The 10,815-nt window shown below is 43.9% G+C and overlaps 1 protein-coding gene and 1 long non-coding RNA gene across 2 annotated transcripts in view; both read right to left on the reverse strand.

The window, feature by feature from the left end:
• LOC138959495 (activating transcription factor 7-interacting protein 1-like) overlaps positions 1–10,815 on the reverse strand; it is a 364,173-nt gene that overhangs the window by 116,940 nt on the left and 236,418 nt on the right. The gene's annotated exons all lie outside the window — the stretch shown is intronic.
• LOC138959481 (uncharacterized) overlaps positions 1–10,815 on the reverse strand; it is a 66,026-nt gene that overhangs the window by 47,363 nt on the left and 7,848 nt on the right. The window lies entirely within an intron of this gene.

Raw genomic sequence — 10,815 nt, forward strand, 5'->3', positions numbered from 1 at the left:
AAGAAACCAAAGAAATTATGCAAAACCCTCCCCGCGGGTCCTACACCAATACAGAAGTGATACAAACAGTAGCACAGTGTCAGCACGGGCCAATTTTCTCCACTGCAATGAAGACGGGCCGCGTGCCATCCACATTCGGTCACGGCCAATAAATACTACAGTACCTGCGACGATGAACAGCAGTTACAGGGCGAGAGAATAACAGATGGGAACGTGTTTTGACATCTTAGTTTTTACTCTCGTCGGCTTAACAAACCCTATTTTCGCTCGCGAAATGCACTTTTCATACAGCTAATTTGGCTCCCCTAACTTGTCTGTTGTTAATGGGGAAATAACATTTCCTACATTTTTCAATCTCACAAAAAATACTTCCCTTGCCGGTGCGTTCTTCCTGAAGCGCATTTTTCCAGCTGGTGGAACGAAACCTTTCTCGCTTTACCAGAACTGTTTTTGTGTGCACAAAAACATTTCCGATATGTAAACATTATACTTCACACCTGTATCGACGGTTCTAAGTTCCTTAGTTACTTTTGCACGAACAGTCAATAAAAACTGGTTTTTTTTTTCTTTTTGCGGAGATTAGTCACCAATGTCACTCCTGACATTGACACTCATGAGTCCTGACCGGGGCCTTAGTCAATCTTACATTCTCCATACATTACATAATGCACAGCCGTTTTAAATTAAGTATTTTTCAGGAATATTTAACACAAAAGTGTGCAAGAACCACTGTAACTCTGTGCAAGAACAACTCTTCGTGATCATTGGTTCGTGAACAATAAAATTACGTGCACTTATTTTTTCAGTTTCAGCGAAAGTGTCAGCGCCAACTGTGCAGTATATCAAATGCTATAAACTCCTGGAGATACTGTGACATACACTGTAACAAGAACTCCAACGAACACAAAGTTTAACACACACCAACTGACGAAGAGTTCCAAGTCACCAGAAAAATAACAACCGCGCCGAATCAGTCACTCCCCTACACACAACACTGGCAAAACAAAGCCTCATCTGTCGGCATTGCCATGATGTTTAGCAAGGAAGTAACACCGGAAATATGAACCAATACACAGACTTGCATACACCATTTCAACGATCACAATTAAAAGTTAAATGACCTACATTCGCCACATGACCAGGAAATTTAAACCAGCCTGAACAACAGTAACACCGTCGATCCTCCTACTGCGAATACAATACTGACTGACGATGCATCATCTCAGTCAGTCTCGGCACTGATTCCTGACACAACGATACTCTTGCAAGCGGCACGTGCAGTTGGATTCCTCGCGAAGCTGTTCGGGTGTGACAGTCGTAAATAAGCGTACCGCACACAATACACCACGATGCATCATGTTCTGCAAGGAAGAAACGTCGCAATTGTGAACAAATACAAGCACATAACAATTTAAAAAAGCGCAAAGTATAACAGTCATGCACAAAACAACCCAGAATACCAAAGACAACGACGGCGTCGCATCACACACAATACCGTACGATGCATCATCTACGACGGTAAGTCTCGACAGTCTTGACACTGCGATACCATGTTGCACAAGCAGCACGTGCTGTTGATTTCCTAGCGATGCTGTGCGGGCGTGACAGTCATCAATTAGCGCATCGTGATACCTGCTTACAGAAATATCGGACGATGCCAATCACAAACAGATTACACGAAAAAAGAATCCACAACGCACATTGTATGCCAAAAGACCATTGTCCTCTCTAAACACTGCAGCGCACGGCATTTGGTGTGACCATCAGAAACATGTCATAAGACTCTCAGAGACCAAGGCCGAACACTTTTAATTTTTGAATAAGGGCCACACGCCACACATATTTAAATGAATACACCTTTGTTTGCAACAATTTAAACACGCTTAAAGTATGACATACACCACACGACCAAGAAATCCCAGCCAGAAAAAAAACCTACACGGGCGCCGAATCACTCCCCGCGAGGCTTCATCTTGACACTACCAGTAGCACGTGCATTTGCATTCCTGACGATGCTGTGTGGACTTATATTTCAGCACACGATACCTCGATCCTTGATCCCACTCAACCTGACTTGGGGGGAGACACAAGATCAATGCTTCTAATTGCTGGCATATGCCGGCAGCTGGATTTTCCTCCTTCATCTGTGTGTGTGTGTGCATCCTTGACCCCACGTTTCCTCCTCCCTCCACAACGATCACTCATTTTCGTCACGGTGATGTTGCTGGCGGCTGAATTATTTTATATTCGGTCTGTGTGTGTGTGTGTGTGTGTGTGTGTGTGTGTGTGTGTGCGTGTGTGTGTTTGTGTTTGTGTGTGTGTGTGTGCGTGTGTGTGTTTCTGTCTGTCTGTCTGTCTGTCTCTCTCTCTCTCTCTCTCTCTCTCTCTCTCTCTCTCTCTCTCTCTCTCTCTCTCTGACACTCACTCTCTCCGACACTCACTCTCGCTCTCTCTCTCTCTCTCTCTCTCTCTGTATCTCTCTCTCTCTCTCAGTATATCTCTCAGTATCTCTATTCAGCTCTCTCTCTCTCTCTCCTCTCTCTCTCTCTCTCTCTCTCTCTCTCTCTCTCTCTCTCTCTCTCTCTCTCTCTCTCTCTCTGCTGTTTAAGTTTAAATGTGTTACTGCAGTCATGCTGCAGAGCTCCGAAATAAAGCATTATTCAAAAGTTAAATTCAGCTCTCTCTCTCTCTCTCTCTCTCTCTCTCTCTCTCTCTCTCTCTCTCTCTTTCTCTCTCTTTTTCTCTCTCTCTCTCTCTCTTTCTCTCTTTCTTTCTCTCTCTCTCTCTCTCTCTCCTTCTCCCCCCTCTCTCTCTCTCTCTCTCTCTCTCTCTCTCTCTCTCTCTCTCTCTCTCTCTCTGATTGCTATAAATGCATCGTTTCACTAATATTTTACGTGAGAAATGTTACATGTACACATGAATTATCCCTTTTAAACTGTTCAAAACCTACGTTGTGAAATTTGATTTAGATACGTCTATTATTTCATATACTTTTTTTACGCTGCAAGCTGCCCCCCTCTCTCTGTGTCTCTGTCTGTCTCTCCCTCTCTGTCTGTATGTCTGTCTCTCTCTCTCTCTCTCTCTCTCTCTCTCTCTCTCTCTCTCTCTCTCCCTCTCTCTCTCTCTCTCTGAGACAGAAGACGTGTTTACAAAGTGCTCCGCTATTCTTGCGTTTTTGACAGTGATATCGTACACTGTCAGCGCCCATTTTCATATGTGCTTTTTTGTGACGATGTGGACTACACTATGGTGAACTTTTCTATAGCTTTTGTTCACACATGGCGGTGATTTTTGTGGAATTGTGTTTTTCAACTATGCCATCACTGTGCTCTTTGTGAGCGGGCTGCTGGGTCAGCCACGCTTGGCCACGCTTGACCGGCGCCACCACCTGGCTCTGACAGCTCAGCCGCGCCTTATCAGTATCCCATCTTATCTACCATCCCCCCGACTACGCCGTTTCCGTGTGCGCATAGTAAACATGGTCTGGTCTCTGAGGCGTGTGTGTCCGGTCTGCAAGACTCTCTCTTCTCTTCAACTTCATCTTGAGGTGTCATAAGATGATCTCGAGGATGGGCAGTGTAATTATGTGAGTCGCCGCCGGATACATCTTGGGCCTCTCGCCCACAAGCTTTCATGCTTTCTTAATCCTAACCAATTATGTGATTTTATCTCGCTCAAAGGCCACGAGCATTGTGTTATTTTAACTCTGCAGCTTAGTCCCATGGCCCTGCACACTTGTAACTTGCAGGACTGGGTCCCCAGTGTGGACATCAAAAGGGACCCAAATCAGCTAACTTTTACAGTACCTTTAGAGTTACTCGCACTCACAAGACAGATTTTATATAAACGATATGGATATGACATTCGTAGCAAGCCTGGTTTTTATGTTGACTGGGTGGACGAAGCCGACAACCCTACCCGTAAGCTAAGTGTTGTAGACAGTTCTGATCTGGAAGACCAACGTGTACTGCCTTCGGAGCTGTTTCGGACCAAAGTACAGGTAAGGCGTGACGGCATTAAATGCATCACCGTCACCCTCTATTACACGACAGGCACAGTTCTGGTGCAAGGGACCAAGTGTAATGTATGGCGAGACGAGGAATTCGATGCCATTGTTTCCTGCATCAAGGCTGTGTCTGCCCTCGATGCAGCCAACAGAAAAGCGTCGATGACGGAGAAGCTGTCAACTATGCGCCTCCCACCCACTTCACACGCCTCCAACGCCTCTTCAGGTCAAACCGCGACCACTAAACCTGCAAGAGCGTCTCGGCGTCTGAAATCTCTCGGTCCCGACAATGCCTCACTCGAGAGTATTAATGAAGACTCTGAGCTCGCTCTTGCACCTTCATTGGACAACTCTTACACTCCACCCCCCTCTACTGCAGCACTCACTGACTCATGTGACATAAGCCCCGAAGGCACAGTGACACCTGTTCTTTCCCAAACTGAACAGAGCTCGACCTCTTCTCCCACATTCCATGGGAGTGTGACCCCATCGGCTGACCTTGTCAAGGCGACGCAAGAAGTCACAATCGTGTCGGACGGAACAAACGCTGAACACTCCTCTTCTCTGCTCGTGGACCACCCTGAACTTCGTGATGAGTTCATGTCCCTCATCGAGACAGCGAAGGCACAAATAAAAAGCGACCTTAAACACCACATTAACACGAAATGCAATAAATTCAACGACACACTAGCAACCATGAGGAAGGAGATGACTGAGCTGAGCAAGCAAAACCATACACTAAAGTCTCAGCTTGGTGACTTGAAAAGGCAAAACCAAAAGCTAGAGAAAGAGGCTGCAAACAGGAAAGAAAAAACAACAACAACAACAACAACAGAGTCACAAACAGCTGTAGAAGCTATACCCGCTCAAGTCGATGCGGGTGTCGAAACGTTCAACAGGTTTGAAGCGCTGAACGATGAGGTGGAAACAAGTTCAGCTCTACCTAAGAGAGTCACTCAGCCTGTACTACAGAATGGCGCTGACACGAATGAAGAGTCTATCAATATCACACGAGAAAACAAACTGCGTCTATCTGCTGCGAAACTTCAGTCTCCCGACAACTTAAATCCACGGCAGCAGCTGGCAGAGCTCCGAGTAGCTTCTTCAACCACTCGCGTGCTGCTCGGTGACTCGGTGATGAGAACTGTCAGAGAAGAACTCATGTTTCCCGGCAAAGCGTCCCAAAACCTCAGTGTGTCGGGCCTCTGTGTGGACGATTTAACGCACTGGTTGACCAACATTCCACAATCCAAACAGGTTCAACTAGTAATCGTCCACATCGGGGTCAACACTTGCCGACACAACACCATCACAGAGACAGCATGGTCCGGATTGTTCAAGCTCATGAAGAAGGTGTTTCCTGCAGCACGTCTACATGCTTCCTCTCTTGTGCCACCAAAGGGAGAGCACGCTCTGAGCAAGACTGTAGCGACCTCCAATCATTCCCTGGAAAGGGTTTGTGCCAGAGAGTGTGTCTTGTTTACCGACCACACTGACACCTTCCTCACCGCCAGTGGCGCCCCTCGCAAGGCCCTGTACCGGGACGCCCTTCACCCAAGTCGGCAAGGTACCATACGCCTGGCATGCAATCTCAAGTTTGCCGATGTAAAGATTGTGGACAAAGAACAAGATCAACGAGGCCGAGAGAGAAAGGTGACAGAGGGGCCAATCTCACATCGCTACACCGGCCAGCCTGCTGCAACTTCGCAGCGCCGGGGACCTTTGCTGCAGACCCCTCGCGGAACCGGACAGCCGAGTCGCCACCACGACCAGGGACCGGAACTTGTGTTGCGAAACAGTCCAACGCCCTACCCACACCCACCCCCTCACCTAGGGGAGCGAAAGCAGCCGGGCAACACAACCACGACTTCTGCGAAACAGACCAACGATGTCTGCAGACTGCGCCGCTCCAGCGATCAGCAGCACTACAGCCAGTCCCATCAGGCAGTCAGAGAGGGGCCGCCCTACCCTGTGCCTCCATATGTCTGGCAATATGCAGCCCCTTGGTCTCCCCCGCGCCACATGCTTCCTTCATCATTCCCGCTCCAGACACACCATAACACAGTGCCACCCCACCGTGCATACGGTCCCATGCTCCCACATCTTCAACAGTGTTCCCCACCCTCCAGCTACCAGGGCTACTACAAGTACAACTCGGATATGTGTACGCTGGTGTAATGTCACGTGGAGTGTATTTCATAGGTGTGACGACTTATTTTTTGGATTACTCTTACATGAGTGTGTGTGTGTGTGTGTGTGTGTGTGTGTGTGTGTGTGTGTGTGTGTATGTGTGTGTGTGAGCGCATGTGTGTATGAGCGTGTGTGTGTGTGTGTGTGTGTGTGTGTGTGTGTGTGTGTGTGTTTGTGTGTGCGTGCGGTAAGAGAATGCGAGACAATACAGCATTATTGGTGTCATCTGCCATGATGGTAACACTTTGCATACTTTTATGTACGACTGTGCTACTGCACGAACATTTAGTAATTTACCCTTGTGAGGGTGTGAGCATGATTTCGTGGCCTTTATCCTCCTGATTGAACTTCATATTACCTTCGTTTTTACTGTGCTGTGGTTCAGGCTGTCACAGCAACTCTTTCACAAAGAGACGAGAATCACATTCTTTGTCTTGCGTGAGACAGAGACTCGATGTGTGCGTGCTCCTTTATTGTGCGCCTTTAATCGGACAAGCTTTAGTGACAGCAGTGTGTTCGGACGGTCAAGCGATTCGCCCTTTTCTATCGGATTGAAAGTGACTTCTGTTTCTAAGCGACAAGTGTGTCAACATTGACTCTTGTGTCAACTGCTTTGTGTCAGACTTGTTAAGAGTCTATTACACTAGTTCTGTAGTTTTAGTTTGGTTCTTTATCATTATAAACGGTAACAGTACCGTTTTATTTTTATTTTCCTGTTTCCTAATTGTGCTTGTCTGCTTTTCGATTTTCTACTTGCTTATTGTTTGTTTTCGCTGTTTACCTAGTTTGTCGTCGGAAACAGTTCCTTGTCTCTTTACTAGTTAATTTACGCTTGACGTTGTGTTTCGTAAAGTGTCATATATCATTTTGGTTCCATCACTGTTTTGTATCTCTTCATTATTTTGTTGTCTTGCTTACTGGATAATTAGCTGATTCAGTATCAATAAGTATATTGTTTAATTAAACAAACAAACAAACAAAAAACGCCCCAAAACGCTACTTGAGCTTAAATATGAGTAGCTCTCCTACTACATGGCCAACAAAACAGGGTCTCCGTGTTGGGCACCTGAACATTAACCATGCTATAAATAAAATCAATGATATTTCTACAATGCTGTTAAATACTGGAACAAGTTTTCACATTTTTGGGATCACAGAATCAAGATTAACACCTCAGATTTCGGATTCTGACGTTGTTATTCCAGGTTACAGTACGTTACGCAGAGACCCTCAGCAAAGTAGAGAAACTGGTATACTTTTGTACATAAGTGAATCAATTAGTTATACACGAATAATACACCTTGAGAACTTCGTGGAATCTGTGTGGATTGAAGTTAAGTTGAGAGGAGCACCTCCACTCCTCATAGGATTTTGTTATAGAAATCCCGCAGAGCGAGCAAACTGGTCAGATAACTTTACACAGATGTTAGATGCAGTTCTGCTCGAGTCAAAGGAAACAATTCTGTTGGGAGACTTTAATGTTGATTTGCTTAAACAAAACAAGCAGTGGGTTGATATGATTAACCTCTATAATCTTAAACAAATAGTCAACACTCCCACTAGAGTCACATCATCCAGCAGTACTCTGATAGATCATATCTATGTTACTGATCACCATAATATTGTCGAATGTTGTGTTCCAGCCAATGGTTGCAGCGATCATTTTCCTGTCTGTTTAACATGGTCAAGAAAGGGTGTCAAAATTCCTAAAGTTGGTCACAAGACAATAAAATACCGCTCTTTTTCTCAATTTAACGAAGACACCTTTCTACATGAACTTTGGAATTCCCCACTATCTGATACTTACAATTTTACGGATCCGGACGAAGCCCTAACACATTGGCTTAGTGCCTTCAATGACATATACGATAAACATGCTCCGTGGAGAATAAAGAGAGTTAGGCACATTGTAAAACCTAAATGGTTTGATAATGATTTACAACATGCCATTGACCATCGCGATTTTTTAAAGTCGGTTGGCAAGGAAGAGGAATACAGAGAACAGAGAAATAAGGTAAATTCACTTAAACGAACAAAAAAGATAAAATATTTTCGTGACCTAGCATCAAGTTCAAAGCAAAACTCAAAGAATATATGGAAGGCAATAAATGAACTTACGAATAAAAAGGCTGCCAGTCATCCGAGTTGTATCAAGGACATATCTCCCGATGCTTTAAACACACATTTTTCCAAAATTGCTGAAACTGTGATTAAAAATGACAAGTCCAAATTAAATGATTTGAAAGTTTTAGAAGAATTTTGCAAATCAAAACAAATTTCATGTCCAGCAAAAATTCCCCTTCTTACAGTACCTGAAGTTTTTCACGCACTTACACACCTCAAGCAAACAGGCACCCGGGGGCTCGATGGGCTTGATGGTAGGATTCTTAAATTGTCAGCCCCCGTAATTTCTGAAACACTTACCTACATTTACAATCTCTGTTTAGACAAAAAATATTTTCCAGTCGCCCTGAAACAGGCTAAAGTCATTCCTCTGTTTAAATCAGGTGACAAAAGAGACCCCTCAAATTATAGGCCAATTTCCATTTTGTCTGTGTTATCAAAACCACTGGAAAAGCATATCAACAAACACATCCTAACACATTTCAACCAAAACAACTTATTCCATCCTAAACAATCAGGATTTAGAGCTAAGCATTCCTGCCACACTGCCTTAATCTCTCTTGTTGATCAGTGGTTGGACAAAATAAACGATAATGAATTCTGTGGTGCCATTTTCGTAGACTTTGCAAAAGCCTTTGACGTAATTGATCACACATTATTGCTTAGAAAATTCGGTTTGTATGGCGTCGGATATGATACTATCAATCTTGTTAGTTCATTCCTCTCTGACAGACAACAGACAGTTCTTACAAACACTAGAGCATCGAGCATGCAAGCTGTAGATTACGGTGTACCACAAGGATCGGTATTAGGACCTCTGCTCTTCTCAATATATGTTAATGACCTCCCCCTTTATATTCAACATTTATGTGAACTTTTTGCAGATGATACCACAATTCACTCCAGTAACAAAAATTTAACTCGCTTATCAGAATCCCTCCAAGGAAGTCTAAACCAGCTGACAGAATGGACTGACCTAAATCACATGTCTCTTAACCCAAAGAAAACCAAATATATGATAATTACAACTAGACAAAAACGACAGAATTTTACCTCAACTGGTCCCGATTTAATGATTGACGGCAATATAGTGGAAAAAGTCGACCATCACAAAGTTCTAGGTGTCCACATCGATAACAACCTGTCTTGGTCAACTCACATTGAACAACTTAGTAAATTAGTGTCAAAGAAAGTGTACCTCTTATCTAGAATTAAACACTTCCTTAATTGTCAAGCCAGGAAGTTATTTTTCACTGCTCATATTCAGTCTCTTATTGATTACGCATCCACTCTATGGGACTCTGCAAGTGATAATTCCCTAAAGCTACTCAGCAGATTACACAAAAGAGCGCTAAAAGTAGTATTACTCAAACAGACTACTCTCACCGACTCAGACTACATCAACATAGGGGTCCTACCTCTGAAGTCAAGAATGAATTACAACAAAGGAATAATGATGCATAAAATTATGACAGAAAATGCACCCGAAACCATTTGCTCAAAGTTCTCTTTGAAGAATTCGCACCACTTTATAAAACTAAACACTCCTCTTCCTAGGATAGACCTATTTAAATCAAGTCTTGTTTATTCAGGAAGCAGCCTCTGGAACGCTCTTCCGGACGCCCTGCGGCAATCCACCAACACAGATTCTTTTAGAACCAAATATTCTTTCCATTTAATGAACTCTATGAACAAATAAACTTGATTGGTATGTTTTCTTTGTATACAGTTGTTCATTATCGGAATTATGGTTTATTGTGACAAAATCACGAAGATTTGGCTCTGTAATACATTGTTTTGCTGAGCTAATGTATTGTTGGGTTACTTTCCGTTTATCTTCATTGCTTTACACCCAATTTTGAACACTACCTTATGATCTACAATGCTTCTACATAATGCGCTTCATGTACATAAACTTATATGTTCTACCATTAATGTTTTTATGTAACCTTTTTTTCCCTAGTCATAGTTATAGTAAAATAGTTTAGTCCCTCTTTAGGGCGAGGGCCAGATGCAAAAAAGCATATCTATGCTTATTCTTGTCACCCTCGAAAAATAAAGATTTGTCATTGTCATTTGTCATTGTCATTTGTCTCTCTCTCTCTCTCTCTCTCTGCCCCCATCTCTCTGTGTCTCTTTCTCTCTATCTGTCGCTCTCTACCTCTCTGTCTGTCTGTCTGTCTCTCTCGATCTCTCTTCTTGCCGACCACACTTTGATCTTAGCCAAAAGGCCGAGAAGCGATCCATTGCGGTTGATTGAGTGGGCGTTAACCATACCTTTCCATCCACAATCCTTCCCCCTCCCCCCTCCTCCACCCTTTACCTGCCAGAAGGTTATACTCTATCTACCAACAGTTTCAACTCAGGAACAATTAGGTGTTCCCCACAGATGATAGCCAGAAGGTATGTGAGTGAGAGAAATAACCCACCTGACAAGCTACCACCCTTACCTAGAGAAACAATTGCTGCCTTAATGTGGCCGGGACACCCCCCGA

Source organism: Littorina saxatilis, linkage group LG2, assembly GCF_037325665.1.
Source record: "Littorina saxatilis isolate snail1 linkage group LG2, US_GU_Lsax_2.0, whole genome shotgun sequence".
Taxonomy (NCBI): domain Eukaryota; kingdom Metazoa; phylum Mollusca; class Gastropoda; order Littorinimorpha; family Littorinidae; genus Littorina; species Littorina saxatilis.